Below are 13,843 nucleotides of genomic sequence, written 5' to 3'. Positions count from 1 at the left end.
TCGGCAAAGGTATGAGCATCTGCTATCAGTATCACATTTCTATAGTGGTAATATTACTATAATATACATCCATGTATACATATGTTAATTCCAATAATATGAAAAATTGCTTTAATGTGATTAGTAGCAGTGGTTGTAACTGTGATAGTAGTCAAAGGATGACGATGGGGAGCAGCAGTCTTTATTGTTGTTCTTATTTTGTCACGATATGTGGTGACAACCTTACCTTGGATGGCAGCAGCAGAATAAGGAAATCTGGGTAAAAATAATATGTCTCTAGCCAAGTATGCATTCTAGATCCTTACTGTAATTTCATAAAGAATACAGGGCTTTGCAGAAACTGTTGTTGCCCTCTAGTGGCACAAATAGTGTCTGCACACAGCCTCAAACCAGGGTCTGTCATATGCGGTCCCTGTGAAAGTGACAGTTTTCTGCAATAGGTGCCACTAAATCTGCATTGGCTGAGCTGAATGAAAGGACATTTGCAGAGAAGCCGCTACCTCTGCCAAATTAGGTTGGAACTGTTTAGAGAAGCAGCATGTTTGTTGTGTAGCCTGTTGCGTCTGGCTCTGTTAAAATGTTTGTGGTGAAGGATGTTGTTGTCCTGCAGAATCAACTCAACTGGTCCCACATGAAGACTGAGTACACGCTGACAAGAGGCAGGAATCTCTTGGCAACAATCAGCTCAGAGATGGAATTGTGATTCAGTGCACATACGGTGGCTGTAACATGACATAACATAAATGCATTGGCTTGCATATCTCCTCCTATATTTTCAAGCTTTTTGAAATGTTGCACTGAGTTACATTGTGTTTCATCACTTTAATGGGCATTGGGTCTCAGGATGAAAGAAACAACATTTTTCATTTGGGTCCTGGGAAGAAAAAGTAAAATTACTCTGAATTTACAAAAAGAACAAAAAAAAAAAAACCCTTAATGCGTGTGTGTCTTTATGTGGTGGTGGTGCTTTGGAGATGATGCAAGGCAACTCTCCATTCAGTGTCAGTGAAGTTCAGGGATTTGATGGCGTTTAAGAATGAGACTTATTTGTAGTTGTGAAATATAATTATTCATGTTCAGAGATCCACACTGAACTCCCTTGGATCACACAGACGTGCGAATTGTGCCTTCATTGGATCTGTGTGTGAATTCTCATGAATGCCTCTGTGTGCTTCACAAAATGAGGAATCATTCATCCCGCTGTGGACGGACGGTGAGGGGGCCGGGCAGGTGAAGCCGTTTACTGCTCAGTTCAATGTCATGAGTATAAGACTGCTAAACTGATCAGGTGCATACAAATTGTGTGTTTCTGGTTTGACGTTGTCACCTCAGGACAAAACATACATTTTTCCTGACATTTTGTAAATTGGAACAGCCCCCTGAAAATCCTCAGATCCTGTGCTTAATGTCACAGTTGGTAACTTTTATGAATATTACTTTTTGTCATATTTGCTGAAACTGCCTCTTTATTCTGTAAGAAATACATGAGACAAATAATCTGTGAAACAAAAAAAAAGCATGTTCCTTCTCCTCCTCCTCCTACTGCTTCTAATAGCATTTGCTAGTATCTACCACGGTGCACCAAAAACGACCAATCACAGCCGAGGAGAGTCTCAATTACTGTTTGTGCGCGGTCAGACATGTCAAAACATGCAGTAACATCATCTTTATTCATATTTGATCGGTGCTGCGTAGTTTGACAGTTCACAGAACAACTGACAGCTGGGTTAAGACCATTTCAGATCAATGATTCACAGTGAGACTAAACCATTTTAGAACATTGCAGAGAAAAATTGCAGTGGTGCGAATTGGCTGATCTGAGCCTGACTCAAGCCAGCTGATGTAGGGTTGCACCACTATGGATTTTTTCAATGGATACCGATAACCGATACTTTCCTGCTTCTCATGGCCGATAACCGACACGATAACCAATAATTTTACATTTTTTGTATTTCAAAAGGAAGTGTATAACCTGTAGTTTATGTTCACCTGAGGGTAATAAAAGCCAAGATGTAGTGAAAAAATATGGCTGATTTAATATTCCGTAGCCCTGACCTAACCAAATCAACCTGACATCACTACTGTTAACACAACAAAAACCAAGAGCAGTTCTGACTCTTTCATACCTGCCAACATTAGACTGTGGAAAAAGACAAATGGCCTGCCCCTGCCCCCATATAACCCTACACTACACATGAACATAATAAATACAAGGATGTGAATGTAAAATGACTTTTAATCACTATTAAATCGATAGTTAACAGTAAGAGGGGGAGATTATGAAGGACAGTGTTACTGTGTAATTCTCTGGTGTATCAGGCAAGTGTGTAAACTACACTGCAGAGTGGAGTCTTGACTAACAGAGACAGACAGTGTATGAAATGTTTATATTGTCGCGCTGCATTTTTATAAACACACCCAGGTGCCGTCTCACAGCTACAGCTTTAAATAAAAGTACAAAAACAACAATGTGAAAACAGGCTACTCCATTACAAGTTAAACTGTGCATTCCAGATCTGATTTAAGTAAATGCAGAACTGTTAGTAACAAAATGTACATAAGGTATCAAAAGTAAATTGGTATTCTTTTTTTAATTATTTCTTTTAGTCTTTGCTTTTTTTGGTGAAATATTGGAAAATTGTACCTCTTTGAACCTCAAACTGTTGTTGAAACTATGGTTTAATCGTTAACAATGCATTATATATTGTAAAATTATCATATGAATTGTTTAATGTAAAATCTTTTTTTAAAAATAGATTTTATTGTTGAATTTTTAACACTAACAATACACAAACATGGACAGAAAAATACAAGACAGAGAACAAAGAAAAAGACTACTATAACTATATGCCAGTTCAAAATGTGTCTGCAAGAAGGTTGAGGTAGAGAAATGGCATCCATGGGGTAAAGACCATGAGTGGTCGGGGAAGGTCCAACGAAGACAGAGTGTCCTGATAAATCAAAGCACAGTGTACAGTCGAGTACAGGGAAGTAGTCCAATGTGGTTAGTCAGCTTGACTCCTCATCCTTTTGATGCGCTCAATAAAAAGGTGCCTAAATTTCAGAGAACTCGATGAGGGAGTTAGACAGAGTATACCGAATTTCTTCAAGGTTCGATCTGTACCTAGTGCCTATATCTGACAAAAATGTAGTGGAGTAAAAAGCACGATATTTCCCTCTGAAATCTAGTCGACTAGAACTTTCAAGTAACAAAATGGATATGAGAACAAGTACCTTAGAATTTTTACTTATGTAGAGTTCTCGAATAAGACCTTTTAGTTATTTTCCACCACTGAGTGAACTGAACCCAGATCTTTTTGGCAGGAATCAAATGCCACACAGATAGTATCAGATGGCAACCTGCATTATGCACATGCTGGCATAAAAGTTTTTCAAGCCGTATATCTTAATTTCAAAACTTTCCAAAAAAGAAGATAAGCTGGCTGTGATATAATCAAGTGCATTTGCTTCCTGTCTGTTTATTACCAACTATGGCTCGTCCTAATCAAACTTTGCATTAGTGCAGGGGTAGTGGATTGATTGAACATTAATATGCTAAATATTCTGATGAAAGTGAACGTGCACTCCAACATACACACACTTCCTGTCCATATGCATGCAGCCTTGTCTGCATGTACACACATGATGCACACACTCACATTCATACAGTACACTCAAATATCATCTCATTAATGGATAGACAGCTCTGATGAGAACTCATCTGCATATTATTATCATCACATTACTGCGCTTTTCCAATCAGTTACTGAATTAGCATTTGGATAAAAACCTCGCAATCATTCAGCGACCTTTCCAAAAAGTGCATTATAATATTTCACTAATGAACATATGCTACAAATGAAGTCTTGTTCCAACTGTTTTTGGATTATCCGAAATAATGCTCCGAGACCTCAGAGAGTGAAAAGTATTCAATTTGCCAAAGTTTGGGTTTGTAATTTCCTGGACTAGCTCAGGGTTTATGTGACATCCTTGACTTGACTTATTCACTTTGCTCCACTGAGTATTTTGTGATATCAAATTAGACTTAATGGTTAGAAGTGCCGGTAATTTCAGAGTTTAACTGTAAATGTGCTCGGCTCACTGATTTTGGCACCTGAGGGCAGAGAAAATTAAGTCACAGTGAGAAATAACATTTTCACAGAGCCCAAACACAGTTGGAGGAAAAAAAGAACTAAGTATCACTTAAGCATCCAGCGGAGGAGTCTGTTTTGTCAACATGAGCCGTTTTCCTCCATTGGAGGGCACACTTGAATAAGCAGTGGCAGTGAAGTGAGCCAGAGCCATTTCATGTGCACTGTGATCCTTTTACAGTAGAGGATCCACATCCATTTCTCCCAGACACATTCCCCAGATTTGTGGCTCACCCCCACCTGGCACTGCTCCCAGAAATGTCCTGGCATTGCCTTTAGTGTTAAGAACATTATGAAAAAATGCTCTTAATTTGAATTATTATGTTTCAAATGACTGTTCTCTCACAAATGTCTCATTAATAACTTTGGTTGACAGCCTTTCTCTTGCTACCATGAATGCCTGTTTGTCTTTCTTCTTTCCAGCCAGACGGTAGGCCTACTGCTGGTTTACTAAAAGTGAGATTATGTAATGTCTGCTGAATAATGTCACTTGTGGCATTTATGGGATAATGCTGGTTGCTACAATGTACTATAACAGTAGCACAAGTAAAGAGTCTTAAAATCCACCCAATACTGTCAATCACACAGCGACTACAATTTGCAAAAAGTAGCTATTATTCTTATTCTTAGCTACCATCAGCTACTGGTCCCACCAGACCGAGTCAGGCTGTAGCAACATTTATTCGTAAGAGGATGGGTGTACTCTTTCATGTTGCGAATGTTACATAGTCTTGCTTTAAGCATTGTGTGGGAAAAACTGACGTATTTGAATGACTCTTGAGTGCTTATGAATCCCTGACGTGCCGTAACGGACTGCAGCAACAGCACTGAATGAAGGTGTGAGGACCTAAATCAAACTTGAGTCAAGACCTCCTCCAGCCAAGGCAAATGATGCAATCACGTGGTCCCTTAGATAGTCATTCTTCCAACTTCGGTGTGTTTATGAGCTGTAGGTGATAATGTTAAAACCACGTGGACATTCTCAAGATCTGTTGTATTTAACACCCAGAGCATTGAAACAACATGTTGATGATAACAAAGAACATAAGAAACGGATAGAGTGAGCCATGGAATATGATTGGGAACTCATTTTTCAGATTGTTCTGACACCATATGAATGCAGCAAAGGGCTGCGGAGGTAACTGGGACATCTACTACTTGGCCCTTAAAGAACGATAGATCATTGTCAGTGACATTACTGTAACATTATATTGAGCTAACATAGGATATTTTATCTTTATTAATGTAAACTAATACATGATGAGCAGTAATGCATTACATAGAGGTTTTGTGGCGCAGGCTGTCAAATGAACATGTATGTCAAAGCCCTGTTTCCACCAAGAAGTAAGGTACGGTACAGTTCAGTTCCATACGCTTTTTGTCCATTTCCACTGTGAGAAGCTGTGGATGTTACCAATGGAACCGTCCTGTACCGTCCCCATCTATGGTCCCCCCTCTGCTGGGGTACCTAGCACACAGATCTAGTACTAAAAGGTGGAGCTGTGAACACTGCAGTCCATTGATTGGTCAATAGCGGACAGTCACTCTGCTCAGGGCTGAGCTGTGTCTGGTTTGAGAGTTTATGTAGCCACTGGTCATACGATAGAGTATTATTAGTAAACTATAACTATAAAATGAAAGGTTGTTTTGCTGCCTCTTGCAGCAGCTGGAGTTGGAGAAAAAAATAACTTAATTCACTGGGCTGACTGCTGGCGGCTTATAAGGTGGAACGTTAACTTGCAATGTTACTCAGTGCATGAACTGATCATGTGAATCCATCAACACACCTTAAATTTCACTGTGACAACTTTGACCATCACTTCAGTTTTTTTATGACATACACTTTTAGTAATGAGTGGATCTTAAAGTGTTTATATACATTAAAGGGCCAGTGTGTAAAATGGGTTGAAAACAGTGACATCAGTGGCCAAATTCTAGATTGCAGGGCTCACTCGCTCACCCCTCCTGTTGGGTAAATGACGATGGCCTCGTAGAGACAAAAAGCCTTGCACACAAGTTTTTCAGGAGTAGGTCTATCTAGCGACGAGGTGAATGTTTATTTAGAAATCTAAACCATGTTACGATATTGTAATGAATCCCTCATGAGCAGGGGACCAGAGGAGCGTTCGGGAAAAAGGCCAGTTTATTTGAGCACTCCAGAAAGTCTGGTAACACTCCACTCTGACTCTTCTAGCATAACAGACACACTTCATAACTTTACACACATACTTGTTTACCATACCGAGTGGGGACCCCCCTCCCCTCTCTGCTCCACCAATCTCCAGCCCGCACACTGACTGACAGCGTAGCCGGTAAACAGTGCTCAGCTGTTTATTTAGCCTAGTGATATCTCCGGACTATAGTAGCTGCAATGGACGACTTTGAACGCGATTTTGAAGAGTTTCTTGTAGCAGACACAGACCCAGAGCCATACCTGTTTGAGCCGGAGCACACAGATGAGGAACTCCATATGTTTGATGCTGAGCGGGCGAGAAGAGAGGCTGAATGCACAGAATGGGATTCAGTGCTACTGCTACCATCGCTGGGGAGATATATCATCAGGAGGAAAAGCGCCGCAGAGAGTGCATCACAAGGAATGAAGTTGCGTCTTCTTTTCCTCGCAGATGACGGTTCGGGTTCATTCTCTCCTGTTGCGTGGTAAGTGTGGTCCATTCGCAAACTTTATAACTAAAAAAACTTTTCACTACTCTCTATCGACGAACTACTAACACTCTGCTGTTTCCTCCTCCTTCTTCCTTCCTTCCTTCCACTGTCTTCGTTGGTTCATTTATACATGCGAAACGCGTTCTCTGGCCGGCTGGATTGTCCACTCGGTCTGCTGTACATACATGGCGGCGCAAGATGACGACCTCTCTAAAGCAAGGCCCTTGCTATAGATATATATATAAAAGCATAATTATAAGGCTACGAAAACCAAACAAATTTTATTTTATAGCGATCATACACTTGTATAAACATATTAATGGGTAGAATATTCAGATTCAGATTCAGATTGACAATAAACCATGCCAAATATTACACACTGGCCCTTTAATTTCGACTGGATTATGTGAACGGTGTATATTCTAATCCTCACTCAGAGAAGAAAAAAGCGTCTAGACCGTTGTTCCTGTGGGCTATGGCAACACTAAAACCCCTGAGCTTGCCTTAGAAGGACTAAATGCACATCCTGCTATTTTTAAATATCCCATGGTGAGAGACTCTCACTGCAGCCTGTTTTGTTTTGTCCTTAAAATGTTGGCATGCAGCCTCGTTCTGTGGATGATGAACGAGGAGCAGACTTCCATCTGTGTCACCGATAATGAGGAAATACAGTCGGTGCTAGACGGAGCGGTGGGTGACAACAACTCTGTCCACATTTAAGAGTACTGTTTGCAGTGGAAACGCTAGGGTCTAGGTACCATGTCTAAAGGGTTACTTTTGGTTTCAAAGGTACCATACTGAAAGTGTTTGGTGTTAAAGGGGCCTGTCACAGAGAATCCTACACCATAGTTAGCAAAAATTATCGAAACTTGAAAGGTTCAGTAGCCTACATTTACATGTATCAACTCTCTCTCTCTCACACACACATACACATACACACACACAGACACACACACGAGCACACAAAAAAACAATTGCTCACCTATCTTAAAAATGTGGATTTGTTTGTCTGCTTCATGTTTCAACAATTTCCAGGTGTGGAAGAGCTGTGCCCAAGGCGCTGGATGCTGCTGCTGATAAATTGTTAATGACATGAGTTGACCTCTGTTTTCTCACCAACTCTGCCGGCTTATGGGGGTTTTACAATAAAAATGACTTCTGCAATGACTCCTACATCACTTAGAAGAGAGACAATTCATTACAACAGAAACCTGAATGCTAGGCTGGGTGTTTTGTCTATGCTGCCATCCCTTCTCTTTCTCTTCTAGCTCACATTCTGCCTCTCCCCTGCGCTGTCCATCTCTTTCACTGTCTTCCTCTTTCTGTGCCTTCTTCTTCCTCACTCACTTGCTCACTCCCTCTCTGTGCACTCTCTCACACACCCTCTTCCTCCTCTCCCTCTCTTTCTCCTGCCAGGATTTTCTCTGTATTCTCTTTGATCTTCCTCCCCCCCCCCTCTCCTCGCCCTGTTAAGGCTCTTCACTAACTTTAATTGAGCAACTTAGAGATCAGTGGCTGATGACATCGTGAACAGTCGCTCACAGGTGAAACCGCAGTTCATCTCACTCCGTGTATATGAGTGTGTGAGTGTGTGTGTGCAAAATATTTAATACAATTAGAGGCATTTGCATGTTTGTGTTTATACTCCCCAAATTTGTATGCACATATATGCACGCCTGTGTTTGTGTGTGAAAGTGTCAGGGATCAGGAGCGGAATTTAGCATATAAAAAAAGTGGTGCTTGCTAATTGTGTTGCTGTGCATGCTCCGCTCTTGCAACCGCTGTAGTTTCTGGCTGTTTAGCGGCTCTTTGATCAGCAGATAGTGAGATGGTAGGGAGGCTGGTTATGCTGGCTCCCCCGCCTAATGCATGGGTGGCTTCACTATACACATTCTGCACACAGTGGGAGGCTGGCCGGTTGGTGTGTGTGTGTGTGTGTGTATGTGTGTGTAAAAGAGTGAAGGACAGACAGAAAAAAGCGAGAGGAAGATGTACAGAGGCAGGAAAAGGTTAAGGTAGAAACTGTGGTGAAAGAGAGACGACGAGAAAGAGAGAGTGAGAGGGAATAATTAGGTGGGGGCGCATTTTGTCTTGAATGAAGGAGTGCAAACAGCTTTTACTGGCTGCCTGGCAGGGTCCTCTCTGATGTGTATCCTGCCTGTGTGTACTTCTAAACATTACCTACAGCCACTGCTGCTTCACAGCCAAGCTATGATCTCTCAGCTCCTTGTCAAAGATGGTTTTCCCTGTCTGTCAATGAGCATTTGTGCAGCTGAGGACGTCATATTGATAAAAAAGCATTGGCACTTAGCATCATTCGGCTGAGTCCAACCAGCACACAGCAAGTGCAATATATTACGCTGCATTGCTAAGTGTTTCGCAAAAATGCAGCAAGAGGAATGACATGAGAAACTGAACTTGAATAATAATTTAAGGCGCTCTTCATCAGCCGTTATACACTCCAGGTTATTTTTTTCAACTAGCACCATTGTTATGACATTTTTGATGTTTAAATGTCCCTATAAACTGACCAGTGGTAAATATCACAAAGAATATCCAAAGTCTAAATAGCTTGTTTATTCAAATCAATATGCTGTTTTCACATTGATCTGACTAAACTAGATAATCCTGTTTTCTGATACACCCCCGCTCAGAGCAAAACTACAAGCTGTGACATGTTGCTTGTCCTCCAGTCAATAACACCCAGCCTGCCTATCTGGGAATGGCATTAAAAGATAAGAAGGACTCTCATTTATGGACAAATGTGTTCACATAGATTTCCCATACAATCCATCTATAGCATGTCGTAGTGAGCCTGCCTCTCATATTAGCAGCCATGAATCAACTCTCTTTATTGACACATGGAGTGATGCGAGTGTAGCTGGATAATTGGCATGCGCAGTGCAGGCTGCGATTTGTTAGTGTACATATAAAGAAAGATATTACACTGGTTACATGGATGAAAAAAGTAACAGCTTGGATAGAGACAGATGATGTCCTGCAAAACTACTCCACCTTTTCACCTTTCACACAAACAGGATTGTGTAATGTTTTACAGATTATCAGAACTTCTGCTTCTTTGATGTGAGCCATGGGAGAATGAATTTGGGAGCTGCCCTTGTGGCAGAATCTCTCTTTAAAGAACAGGCCTTCAAGGAGCGGCTGCTGTATGAAGTATTTTTTTTTTTCCTTTGCATTTTTACAGAGCTGTGGTGCTGTCCCTCAGTGTAAGGAGCAAAGCTCTGCAAAATATCCCTAACCATATCCCTCAGTGAATAAGAGAAGGGTCAAGAGACTGCCAGTGAAAGCTGTCAAGCTGGATCTGAAATGAAATGCAGGCTTTCACATACATATCAAAGATACCCCCGCATGACAAGGGATACAACACTCAACATGTGATTACACTATTCCTGGTATCTTCAGCGAGCTGAATTTACTAACCCGTGTTTGATCCAGTGTCTAATTAATTCCTTAAGTTCTTGTGTTTATAGCAGGGGAGGGGAGAGAGGGTATACGGTATGTAAGGAGAGGGGATCTGTCTTTGAAGTGGTGTTCTGCAAATCTCTAGAGGATAACCAAGCCTGAGGCTGGACTCAGGCTGTGGGGAGAGAAGCAACAACCACTTTTCCACTGCGGGGCCAAAATCGGGGCTCACCATGGCCATGTTTTCTACACCGATTTACCATTGTTATCTGTTTATTTGAAACAATATATCCCATCAGAAATATAAAGTCTTAAGGTGACAAAAGGTCAACAAAGAAAAGTTTGCCTTGATTGAGACTGAGAGGCAAATAATAACTAAACCTTTGCAGGCATTGTTTGGCCCTGCGCAGGAATATGGGCTCTTAGCAACACTGAAAAGCGAGATTCTGCAATCCTCTGCGGTATACCCCTCCCTGTGCCTAACTAGCTAATGAACTATCAGCTATCTATCTTCATTCCACCCAGGGCCCACTTGTCCTTCCCTGCAGACAGAAGCTACTTCTTGGCAGGTCTTGCTGAGGGGAATCCAAACCTCCTGGCTCTAAAGTAAAGTGCTGCATTCTTCTGAAAGTCATTTTGAGGTGAAAGACAGAATCCACTGATGCTATTTCTGTTGTCGTAGACAGCACCATCAATATTTGTGAACATGAAACAACCTCATTCCCAAGCCAGAAACCAGACAGCTGTAACTGCCTGTGATGTCAGCAAAACATTCAATCTTAGGTTTTGTTGAGTGAAATTGCTCAGGATTTATCTCACATGTAAACCTTTTGACTGGTAATGCATTCATTTCTGTAACTGCTTATCCTGTTAGGGGTTGCAGGGGGGCTGGAGCCTATCCCAGCTTTCGCGAGAGGCGGGGTACACCCTGGGCAGGTTGCTAGTGGGACACATAGAGACATACAACCATTCACGCTCACATTCACACCTAAGGGACAATTGAGAGTCACCAATTAACCTGCATGTCTTTGGACTGTGGGAGGAAGCCGGAGTACCTGGAGAAGACCCACCCTGACACAGGGAGAACATGCAAACTCCACACAGAGAGGCTCCCCCACCTAGGTGTTTGAATGCCCCCACCTTGAGATTGAACCAGGAACCCTCTTGCTGTTAGCAACAATGCTAAACACTGCACCACCATGCTGCCTTGACTGGTAATTTATTCAGTCATTACAAGTAATGAATAAAGCAGCACAAACCTGTTGACTCCCTAGTTTTGGTTAATTTCTCCCCCAAGAACAAGAAGATGTACTGTTAATGACACATATGTAAACTACTCTTTGCAAAATTGAGGTTTCATAATCACAGTGGATCAGAGTCCTTTGACAGCCATTTGGAAGCCATTGATACTGTGGAGATACACAAGACAAATGTGTCCAGTGCGTACCTTATATGTGGATTAAGTGTTGCACAAACACCCGTGGCAATGATTGAAAAATATAGACCCATTTTACATTCACATTATTGTGGTGATTTTATTTTGGCACTAACATCAACATGCAGGTTAACACAACCACAGTGAGCATGTTAACATGCATGATAACACCAAACAGCAGGACTTCTGACTTGTTAAAACAGAAAAAGCACAGGTATGAAAATAATAGTGACTGTGAGCCAGCATGCATCAGGCTGGGGCCCTAGCTCATGCACCACAACTGAATTGAATTCAGGCAAAATTCTGTATCATTTTAGTTGATCTGAGAAGGGGTAGTGCAGATTTATAAATGCACATGATTTAAAACTGCCCAAGTTAGCTAAGAGGCTATTTTTCACATGTTGCCTCTGAAAATATTAATTGCACCTTTACTTGATGAGTCATGAAAGGCCTAATGGTTGCCACATGCTGATGTTTAGCACATGCCATTTTGCATGTAAGTGGGCTGCAATATTCTCAGTACAGCTGAGTACAGCTAAGGTTGAGAGGGATGTGATTATTAGTTTTAGGGCAGTTTCATAGTCAACGCAAAGGCACGCAGATGTGAATGCTTTGGGACGCATCGAGACACATTGGCCGCCATGATGCTTGCTTCTCAAAATGTGTTGTCCATTTTTTTGATACCTGATGCAGCGATGCGTGTAATACCATGCATTGCCAGTGGGGGTGATAATGCAAGCGATGTACTGGTAATTAACCACTTTTTGTTATTCACAGAAGAAGCAGGTATGAAATATGGTGGGCGAGGAGGAAAAACTTTGTGAACTTGTGTGGGCACACCCCCATTTATATGACAGTTCTTGTGCCATCCTCATCTCTGCTGCAATTCAGAGGACGGACAAACCACCTTCTAGGCCTATCCTTACATTTTGCGTGATTTTTTTGCCGCAGCCGATTCAAAAATAGCATCAGAATGCACTCCTCCTCAGTAGCCATTTTGATCTGAATATTACCCCGCATGACACCCGGAATGTACCGGTGACTCTGCTACCCCCTACTGTGCGAGAGATGTATTGCATTTCAAGTGTTGCCCGCGTTGCTTGTGTTCAGTGTGTTGACTATGAAAGGAAGTGCGTTGCCTGCATCCACTGGTTGTGAGGTTATTTCACTTTTCGGTTTAACAAAATTTTAGACAAACAGACTGAAGGACAACCTGAACGACTGGCCGATACCGCCATCCTAAAGCCGTCATCCTAAAGGACGAAGACTGGTTAAGCAGTCTGTTATAGTTCAGGTAAAGGTAATTTGAGGTGAAAAGAGCATTTAATGTATCACTTGCTAAAGTAGTTCCTTTTGAAGACATGCTGTTTTGTGTAGGTGTAATGGGCCATTTAGCTATGTTTTCCACTGAAAAGTCACACTGTGAAATACATCACAATATTCTTTTCATAGCAGACATTTGACTTGTCATAGTGACTAATAACATTTATAATCGCTTTGTTCTATTCAAGCTAGAATACTAAAACTGAAGCACTTGAATGGAACTCAGCCATCATTAATTTTGTTATTAACACTTTCTATTTTGACATCAACATTACCATATTTGGAATAACAAAGGATAATTTTCAGCTTCTGGCCCACTTGACACTATTTCAATTTCATCAGTGTACAGAAAAAAAAGAAAGAACATGGAGGTAGGAGTGCATAGTTTTACTATAATTCTGGTTTCAGGAAGCAGAAAAACACTTTTCAAAGAATCATGTGTGTGTTTCAAAACACCATTCACAATGACAAGAGTGGCATGTTACAACTGAAATGTGTCACCAGTCAAACAGAAGCAGAAACTACCATGGAAAGTGAAGGAAATACAGACTAAATTAAATCTTTTTTAACTTCAAATATGCCTGCTAACGGCACTCAATACTCCACCTCGGTGTTGTGGGCTCTAGTTGTAGGAAGCAGTGCTGGTAGGAAGATAGTTTTGTATGGGTCATACCATGTTAACTGAGGTACTTCTCAAAAGCAAAGCTTTTAAATGAACCAGTTACTGAGTACAAGTGGTATTTAAGCACGTGTATTATTTGAAATGATTAAAACTAATGTGTTTTTTGTCGTTTTCTGTCAAGTCAGTTTCACTTTAGGCTGTCCAGATGCCGACACGCCTCCCCTC

The sequence above is a fragment of the Epinephelus fuscoguttatus genome, linkage group LG2 (assembly GCF_011397635.1).
Source record: "Epinephelus fuscoguttatus linkage group LG2, E.fuscoguttatus.final_Chr_v1".
Lineage (NCBI taxonomy): Eukaryota > Metazoa > Chordata > Actinopteri > Perciformes > Serranidae > Epinephelus > Epinephelus fuscoguttatus.
Note: the sequence above shows the minus strand (reverse complement) of the source record.